General features: G+C 34.0%; 1 pseudogene; it reads right to left on the reverse strand.

Annotated features, from left to right (window-relative positions):
- Window positions 1-8,724: 8,724 nt before the first annotated feature.
- On the reverse strand, window positions 8,725-9,276 carry LOC109458458 (PRELI domain containing protein 3B; annotated as a pseudogene).
- Between the last annotated feature and the right edge of the window lie 974 nt (window positions 9,277-10,250).

Consider the following 10,250-nt stretch of genomic DNA (forward strand, 5'->3'; position numbering starts at 1 on the left):
CTATCATCGTAACTTTTTTTTTCCCCAAGTTGTATCTTATGGGACTAATGGAGCAAACTTTAGGAAACACATACTGAGTTTACCTTAATTTTTGTCTTTAAATTTTATAGATGTAAGATACAGTAAAACTTACTAAATGCACATTTTTGTGTCCTTTGTAAAACAGTAGTAAGCATATTATTAATTGAGTCACTCAATGTGCATTATACAAAAAAAAAAAAAAAATCTGTGACAAATTCCGCCTACAAATCAATACCAGAAAAAAATAAATTACTTCTCTGAACTGGAACATTTAAAAATATCGATTAGGACACAGGCAAGATGGTGCCTACCTGCAGGCTGCACAGAAGAAGGACCCCTCACAAGGAAAATGCCAATTGTCCTTTAGTCCTCCCCCAAAGCCACATACCTCAGTCTGCCCCCCTGTATGTCTCTGAGGTCCCCCAAGTCACCGTCCCTCTGCTGGACCCCAAAGTGAGTACCTGTGAATGAATGAGTCTGTGCGTGGGCTGTTTAAGAGGATGGCTGGGTTTCCCGCAGCCTTCCATCCCACCTGAATGGTCAGAATCCCTATTGTTTTTCACAGCAGGACGTTGTGGGGGCTCCTCTTTCTGGATACCAGTACTCCAGCCTGGAGAGCCATGTTTGTGGCTGGGGTCCCTCGCTTCTCCAGGGGATCCAATGCAGGGGAGATATCCTTCCTGATTCTCAACCACCATGCACAGGTGTAGGGCCTGTTCCATGTCTCTGCCCCTCCTGCTGGTTTTGATGTGTCTTTTCCTTTAACTTTTTAATTCTAGGACTTCTGTATGGCTAGATTTCAGATGGTTCTCTAGGTTGATTATTCTATAATTTAGTTTAATTTTAATATGTTCACAGGATGTAGGCACAGTGTTTATCTACTCTGCCATCTTCAGGCATTCAAATGTTCTTTAAAAACCCTCAACCCCACCACGATCAACAAAAATCTACTTTAAAAAAATTACATGATATACGTGTTTATTAAAGAAAATTTAGAAAATACATATGACCAAAAATCTAAAATTAATGCCCACCATTATTCAATGCCTCAAAAGGAACTGTAGTTGAAATATTGGTGTACTTTCCTCTGCTCTTTCTTGTATTCATGTGTTATGTATCTATCTATAAAATACTTGATCTATAAAAATGAATATAGATTATTTTATAATCTGCTTTCTTCCCTTATTAATACTACATGGTCACTATTCCATGTCATTAAATACTTTTCTACAACTTCAATTTTTTCTGTCAGATTTATTGAGATAGAATTTATGTGCAGTAAAACAGCCTTTTTAACTGCTCAATTTGATGCTTTTAAAAATATATACAGTTATGTAAACCCTACAAAAACCAAGATATAGAGAATTTCTGGTATGTCCAAATTTCCTTTCCCACCCCTGATCCCTGGCAACTATGGATTTGATTTCTAGAGTTTTATCTTTTCTACCATGTCATATAAATAGAATCACAGGATATGTTGCCTTTTGTGTGTGTGTGTGTCTGGCTTCTTTCACTTAAAATAAAGCTTTTGAGATTATATATATATATATATATATATCAGTGAATCAAAGATGAGTCACAGCATCTAGAACTAAAAATGACATTAATGTAATATAGTCAATCATACTACTTTTACAGAGGAGAAAACAGGCCCAGAGATGTTAGAGAACCTGCCAGTGCCCTGGGCTCCTTAGAAGCAAGTCCCCTCTTCTCTTCCTAGTCCTCTGGTCATTTCTCTATAGGGACATGCTGGATGTTTCTGTCACCACACTAAGCTGCCAGGAGTCTTGGTAGTAGGTCTTGTCTTCAACCACAGTGACCAATGTATCCCAGTTGCCTGATGACATCTACTAGCGTCTCTTAAAATTATCTTTTTCTGGTTCTTTTTAATGAGTATGATTTACCTGGCTTTTAGTTTATAGCTCCAAAATTTTCAGAAAGCACAATTATAAATTATAATAATTTTTTAAAATGAGTGCATAGAGGAATTTTTAAATTAGTCCTGTATGTTTGGAACTTGGGAAGTATTTTCCTGTGTAATCCATATTAAACATGCTGGTTAGTTTATAGCACCAAAGTCCTTAATCCATAATGCAGCTGAAATTCATTCATATGTCTTCCTTGAGTTGGCCCATTTACTATTATTGCTCCATTTATTCCTACCTATTAAGGATGAGGCTTCACGAGTCAGCAGAGGGGAGAACAAGGACCCCTCTAGGAGTCCCAGTTCAATAGAGCAAGCTAAGATTTATGCACTCCTGCTGACCCTCCTTCACTGGTTTCTTCTTCCATAATGTGGTGGTGGTGGTGGTGGTGGTGGTGGTGGTGGTGGTGGTGGTGGTGGAGAGGACAAAATGACTTTGCAGGCTGCTAGGTACCTGTCCACTCCATCTCACTCTATCTTCTTTTCCACCTAAAACATTCCTTTGTTTGTTTAAAGATCTTGGGACTTGAGCATTTGGTCTCCTCATGTACTCCTCTGACACTTCCTCAATCTGCCACTACCCTCTCCCCACAGCCAGGGGCATAGGGAAGCAACAGTAGAGGTGGACATGTCCCCACTTCAAAGAAGCTAATCTTTGCAAATGGTAGTAGGAAGACTAAAGAGGGGAGAGATAGAGGGAGAGGGAGAGGGAAGGAGGGAGGGAAGGGGAGATAGATAGATAGATAGATAGATAGATAGATAGATAGATAGATAGATAGATAGCTAGATAGATAGATGATACATAGATATATAGATACATAGATACATAGATACATAGATACATAGATAGATAGTTTTCTCTGGCTGTGTCAAAGCTCCCCACCCTTCCCCCTTATCCCCAGCCAATGGTCTCCAGGACCAAGGCAAATGAGAAAAGGATGGTGGAATCTTTCTTGCTCCTGTGAACTGCTTCACCCTCAGCTGTTTGGATGTTGGGAGGAAATTGAAGAAAACTTTGTACTGAGTTATTATAATATTCAGAATCCTTACCTCTTATAAAACCACAGATATTATTATATATTTTTTAAAGTTGGGGGAACTGAAGTTAAGACACTCACACAAGTTAAGACTTTATAAAAAAGAGTATTAACAATCCATTTGTATAGGGAAATATAATTTACATTCAGAAAAATATATAAAGAGAGATATAACAGCTCGTGGTGTAAGTGGAAGCACTCCCCAGGTTCAAACATAAGCATCAACTTCCCTGAAAACCACGCCCCTCACTTCCTTGATTGTTTTATAGCTTTTCCATATAAGTGTGATGTTTGGTTTTACCTGTTTTTTGAATTTTAAAAGATGAACTCATATTGTATGTATTCTTTTGTGTCCCGCTTCTTTTGCTCAACAATATGTTTGTACAACTTTAAGTTGAATGAATAGATCACAATTCTTTAAAACTATTGCATATTGAGTGTTTTGAGGTTGTCTCCATTTTCCAGTTATTTCTAATAATGTTGCTATGAGCATTCTTTTATATGTCTATCAGTATACGTTACTCTTGGGTATATTAACATTTGGAGGTATATATGTATCCCTATCTCTGTCCCTATCTCTATCCACTTATATATCTATATCAGGATATATACCTTTCTAGATCTTGTGGTGTGGGTATTTCAACTTTAATAGATAATCCTAGTTTGTTTTTGAAAGTGGCTGTTCAATTTACATTCTCACCAGCAATGTATGAAAGATTCAGTTGTTTCACATCTTTGCTAACACTTATTATCATTCTTTTGCATTTTAGCTATTCAGGTCTTATCTAATATCTAAGAATGGTTTTAAATTTGCATTTACCTGATTACTAGTGAGGTTGAACATCTTTACATATATTTATTTAATATTTGCATTTCCTATGTCACGAAGTGCCTATTCAAGTAATTTTCCTTTTTTTAAAATTGGGTTATCTTTTTCTTATTGATTTTAGGGACTGTTTATATAGCCTGCATATAAGTCCTATGTCAGTTATTTTTATTGAAAATATTTTCTTCTACTCTGTGACTTGCCTTTTTACCCTCTTCATGGTGTCTTTTGATAAACTGAAGCTCTTAATTTCAATGTAGTTTAATTTATCAATTTCTTTCCTTCATGTACCCAAGATCATGAAGAAATTTTCTAATATCATTTTTATATATCAGTTTTATAGTTTGCTTTTCACATTTAGGTCTACAACTGATTTTTGAACATGGGTGAATGGGGGCAAGTTTATTTTTTTCCATATGGATATCCAGCTATCCCTGAACAATCTATTAAAGAGACTATTCTTTTCCACCTATTATAGATATTTATTGTGTGAATATTTGTGCTTAAAGAAGAGTATATTTTTTAATATGAAAGAAGGAACCCACAGTCACTGAAACACATTTATGTAAAGTTATGAGTTATCTAAAATTTGGAGAATGTCAAACCAACCCAATTATTTCTATGATCTTTTCTTTTACGAGGTGAAGGAGCAAATCTTTGAGTTATGTGGTGACTGTCCCCAAAAACCTAAAGATAGTTTATGTACATAGGCGTGTTAACATTTTTATTAATCTTAATTCAAGCCTAAATTTGGGTAAGGCAAAAATGAAGAATTGTAAGACATGGGTGTATGTCAAAATTATCTAAAGGCAAGCAATAGTCACAAGCATCGTTATGAAAGGGTAGAGCAATAAGAAACAATTGTTATTAAAATCTTTAAACTTTTTTCATAAATTAGGAACATTTATTAAAATAAATTAAAGTGGCAAAGGCACAAAGAATCTATACTTAGAATGGATACAGAAGATGTGATCTGTATACACAATGCAATACTGTTGGCACACAAAAAAGAAGGAAATCCTGCCACTTGCCATAACATGGATGGAACTTGAGGATACTATCTAAGTGAAATAAGTCAAACAGAGAAAGACAAATACTATATGGCATCACTTATATGTGGAATCTAAAAAAGTCTAACTCATAGAAATAGAGACTAGAATGGTGGTTACCAGGATCTGGGAGAGGGGAGTAGGGTGTGGGAAATGGGGAGATATTGGTTAAAGAGTACAAACTTCCAGTTATAAGATGAATAAATTCTGAGGATCTAATGTTTAGCATGGTGATTAAAGTTAATAATACTGTATTATATACTTGAAAGTTGCTAAGAGAATAGATCTTAAATGTTCTCACCACCAAAAAGAAAAGGTAGTTATGTGATGTGATGCTATACTGGTAATCATTCTGCAGTATGTACTCATAAGTGGATCAAATCAACACATTGTATATTGCACAATGTTATATGTCAATTATGTTCAATAAAGCTGGAAAAAAGAATGTATACTTAAATATCTATTTTTTTCTAACCAATTGAAAAAGTTTATTTTTAATTAAATTTGTAAAATTAACCTTAATATACTTTTATATGTCCATTTTTCAAAATACATACATATATAAATATGCATTAGATTTAAGGCTTTCAACTTCAGTGTTAAATGCAATTGATTTGGGTCTTGCTACACACTAACATCATTTTCAAACAATGATAGTTTCAATCTTTCCAATCTAATCTGTAAAATTCTTTCCTCCTTTTCTTTTTTCTTTTTTCCTTCCTCCCTTCCTTCTTTCCTTCCTTCCTTCCTTCCTTCCTTCCTTCCTTCCTTCCTTCCTTCCTTCCTTCCTTCTTTCTTTCCTTCCTTCCTTCCTTCCTTCCTTCCTTCCTTCCTTCCTTCCTTCCTTCCTTCCTTCTTTCCTTCCTTCCTTGCTTTCCTGAACTTTCTAGAAAACTTAAGTAAAATGTTGAATAGAAGTGGTACTAGTAGGCATTCCTGTCATATTCTTTGCTTCAAAGTATACTTTTAGTGTTTCAGGTTGGGTATGATGTTGGTGGATACTTTTAATCAACTTAAGGTGATTCTTTTCTATCCTAGTTTACTAAGAGATTTTTTGTGATAATGTTTAATTTTATCAAAAACTCTTTCTGACTCTCTTGAGATAAACACATAGTTTTTCTCTTTTATGCTATTTCTGTGGTACATTACATTGATTGTCTAATGTTAAATCAACCTTGCATTTTTGGAATAAACTATATTTGATTGTGATATATTACATTTTTATCTATCTCTGAACTTTATTTGCTAATGTTTTGATTAGAATTTTTGCATTTGTGTTTACTAGAAAGATTGGCCTGTGATTTCCCTCATATATGTCTCAGGACGATTTTTATGTCAAGGACTTGCTAGCCTTATAAAATGAGTTCCTTTTGTATTGTCTGGATGAGTTTGTTTGATAAGAAAGATTGAAATTATTTCTTTCTTGAATAGTTTTTAGAGTTCTCCTGAAGTCATATGGGCCTAGAAAATTGGTGGGAAGATTTTGTATTGCTGATTCCATTTTTTAAATGGTTATAAATCATACAGATTTTCTATTTTTGTTTCTAAATCCCATTTGATTGGTTATATTTTTAGGAATTAGTCTACAAGTATTTCAAATACATTTTCCAATTTATTGGCCTTAAATTGTTCTTAATTTCTTCTTATCACCTTTTTTTTTTTTGGGGATCCAGATTGTACTTCTTTTTTTCTAGTTTCAGGCGTACAAAACAATGTAATAGTTAGACATTTATACCCCTCACAAAGTGGTAACTCCCCTCCCCCAATCTACTACCCCTCTGACATCGTATATAGCTGTTTCAATTCCACTGACTCTATTCCCTATGCTGTACTCCATATCCAGTGGCCATATATATAAAATTATAGTTGACATTCATTATTATTCAGCTACAGCTTCAGTTGTACACTGCAGTGGTCAGGCATCTGCACCTTTTTAATGACTGCAGGATCTGTAATGATGTTTCCTTTTGCATTCCTGATATTGGTTATTTGTGTGTTTCTTCTTTTTTATGAGAATTATTAATTCAACTAAAGTATTTGGCTTTATTGATCTTTTCTACTACATAATTGTTTTTAATGTCTTTAATTTATGCTGTTAAATTTATTATTTTCTTCCACATTTGTTTGTTTTATTTTGCTAGCTTTGGATTGGTGTGGAAGTTATATACTGTATTTCTTTTCTTTTAGTGGTTGCAGTAGAAACAACAGCATGCGTTGTTACCTTATCGATGTGTAGTATTGTTAAATACTTTAGTCTCTTCTTCTTGGCTGATTATAAGGACATTAGAATAGTTTAAGATCCATTCACACCTCTTCTGACTTATATGCTGTTATTTACATATATTTTAAAAACCAAAGAAATTATAATCACTATTAATTTACATAATTAATGTTTATTTGAAATTATGCTCATACTTGCTTGTATCTTTGGTCTTCATTTTTTCTTGTATCTCAGACTTTTCATTTGGGATCATTTTCTTTCTTCCTAAAATACGTCTTTCAGAACTTTCTTCATTGCATATCTGCTCATGGAAAACTCAAGTTTTATTTGTTTGAACATATCTTTATTGGATTTCTATCTTTATGGATATTCTGGCTAGATACAGACTTTTAGATTTTTAAAAGATCATCAAGACAGTAATTTTACTACATTCTGACTTCTTTTATGGCTCTTGAAAAGCATTGCTGTCGGTCAATTCTTTAAAGATAATATGTCTTTTTCCTTTAATTGCTTTTGGGACATCCTCTTTGTCCTTGGTTTTCTGAATTTTCACCATGATGTATCTAGGTGTGGCATCCTTTTTATTTTCCTGCTTGTGATTCATAGCTCCTTGAATATGTGATTGGTGCCCTTCTGTTGTTCTAGAAAATTGTCACTATCTCATTAAGTATTGCTTCTTCCCTACTCTACTCTTTTTTGGACTCTGAGTTAATGTATGTGAAAACTTCTCACTATGGACATTTTCTGTTACTTTCTTTTTTATTTTATTTTTTAATTAAAATTTATTGGGTGCCAATAGTCAACCAAACTACATAGGTTTCAAGTGTACAATTCTATAACACATCATCTATATATTGCATTATATGTTGACCGTTTTCTGTTACTTTCTGTACTAAACTTTTTATTTCAGGTATGTCTATATTTTCAGTTAACATAAGAACCCCATGGTACAACATACTAAATCATAAAGACTTTTGGAAGTACAAATTGAAGGAAGGTTATAACTTTACTAAGTTACAAAACTTTGGCAAATTAATACAGTACTTGCTAATACAATAAAACCATATTTAATAGTAATTTTTCTCTCCAAAATATCATTTAAGTACCAAATTAAAACACTGTGATTCTTAGTAGTGGTTTATAGCAGAACAGATTCTTTTATATAAATTAATATGACTTTAAAATGATATAATTTTTCCCTTTGAAAGTGAGTTCCTTTAGGCAAGCTGTTGGAGCTGGGCAACACACAGCCGGGCAATCGTGTGTACGTAGGAGGTGGCTCTGCTTTGTTTTGAGATTGGTCCAAAGCCAGCTAGAGCTCCAATGTGTGAAAAGCTTCAAATCTGACCTTAAGGAGATTGAAAGCCAATACCAATTTCAAAGTACTTTTTCAAAAATTACTAAATTTTCACATGGACACTGCGACCTTCAAAATTAGGTGAACATTTCGAACAACACTAATTTTGGATTATTTATGTAAAAACCTGTACCTCTTTGGTTTGGTCAGAAATCATGTAGCCTTTCTTCTGGTTATTAAGCAAAAAAAATTCTACCTAAAATGTAGTTGTATTTTTAAAATAACAAATAAATGTATTGCCAGCTTAGAGATACCTGGGGAACCCAATGCTGTATCCCAATTTTCATTATCATTTCTCTACAAATGTTGCTGCTGCTGTGAGGATTCTTATCTTCCTCTTGCTGAAGTGATCAACTTATCAGTGTTGGCATTTATTTTATGTATTACTCAGTCCATTGATTCTCAGGCTTTATTACCATTTGAAGATCTGGCACTTGCCATTGGTCCTTCTAGGAAACTGCTGAGATTGATTCCTTTCAAAGTCATTATAACTTCTTGAGTTAAAAATGTTTTTTCTGGGTCTTGGAGATGTGGTTTGCATTTATCTCCCATCTACTGAAAATATATTTATAAATGAAATATTAGTAGATTTAAGTTCCATTATTTTATTTGCAGGATTATAGAATGTTCTTACACATAAGCTTTGGTTCTTGCTGCAACAATAAGTAAATTCACAATGGGAGGCAATACCTACTCTGTGCTGAGAAGTTTATGGCTGTGCAACTTTCCAGAGGGATTTATGTATCTTTCCAATTCATAGAGTTTGGATATCTCTGCATTGCAGCTATTGTAACAGTTTCCCATGGATGTAAAAGACATGCTCTGAAGTCCAGATCTTCATGGTGGTAGTGACCTGTGTGATGGCCAGGTCGTACTAGGAAATAATCAGGCTGAGATAACACCTGCCCCCACCCCTCCACACTCCCCAGCCATCCCAGCTGGCTATTTGTACACTATATTTTTTAATGATTTTGCATCTCCATGCTACAATTTGTGTAATTTCTTCTGAAACATTATCCAGTTCACTAATTCTCTTCAGTTGTGTCTAACCTTCTATAGAATCCATCCATGTAATTTTAAATTTTTTGTTTTTATTTCTACAAAATTCTATTTTTGTCTGCTTTGTCATTTTTATATACTTTTGTTTTTGCAGAGATCTCAAATTTGTCTTTTATTTATTCAAACATAGTAAGATGATCACTTTGTAGACTCTTTGGTAAGTCCTATATCTAAGCCTTGCGGATCTGTGTTATGTGTTGTTTCTGCTGTTTCTTTCTGGCTTCCTTGTGTGCCTAGCTGTTTTTTTTTTTTTTTTTTTTTTACTAGATACTGGATGTTTTACTTGAAAAAATATTGTAGGAATAATTTGGGGCCTATAATTAATTAAGGAAGCTTCATCCAGAAAGGATTTGTCTTTGGTTCTGCCAGGCATGGGGATGCTACCAATTTGAAATCAACTTAAATCAAGTCTAAGGCTTGAGATTCACTAGGTGACCCAGAAATAAAGCTCAGGTGTAATTCCATGTGAGGAAAACCCATTCCTGGGCCATCCCCTCACTGTAGACTCTTCAAGGTCCCAACTTATCGCAGGGAGAGTTTCTTATTATATCCCCATAATGTTTATATTCACAAGGAAAATGTTCTGGGCTATGCACATGTTCTTGGGGCAAATGTATCTTCTTTTTTTTTTTTTGGTTCCCAAATTATCATTTTCTCTTCAGTTTTTGTAATTCCCTATTATCTTTCAGCTCTTAGATTAAAAAAAATATATTTTGTCCAAAATTTTTTTGTTATTAGGGTTGGTTTGAATAACAC

Source organism: Rhinolophus sinicus, linkage group LG04 (genome assembly GCF_036562045.2).
Source record: "Rhinolophus sinicus isolate RSC01 linkage group LG04, ASM3656204v1, whole genome shotgun sequence".
In the NCBI taxonomy this organism is placed as follows: Eukaryota; Metazoa; Chordata; class Mammalia; order Chiroptera; family Rhinolophidae; genus Rhinolophus; species Rhinolophus sinicus.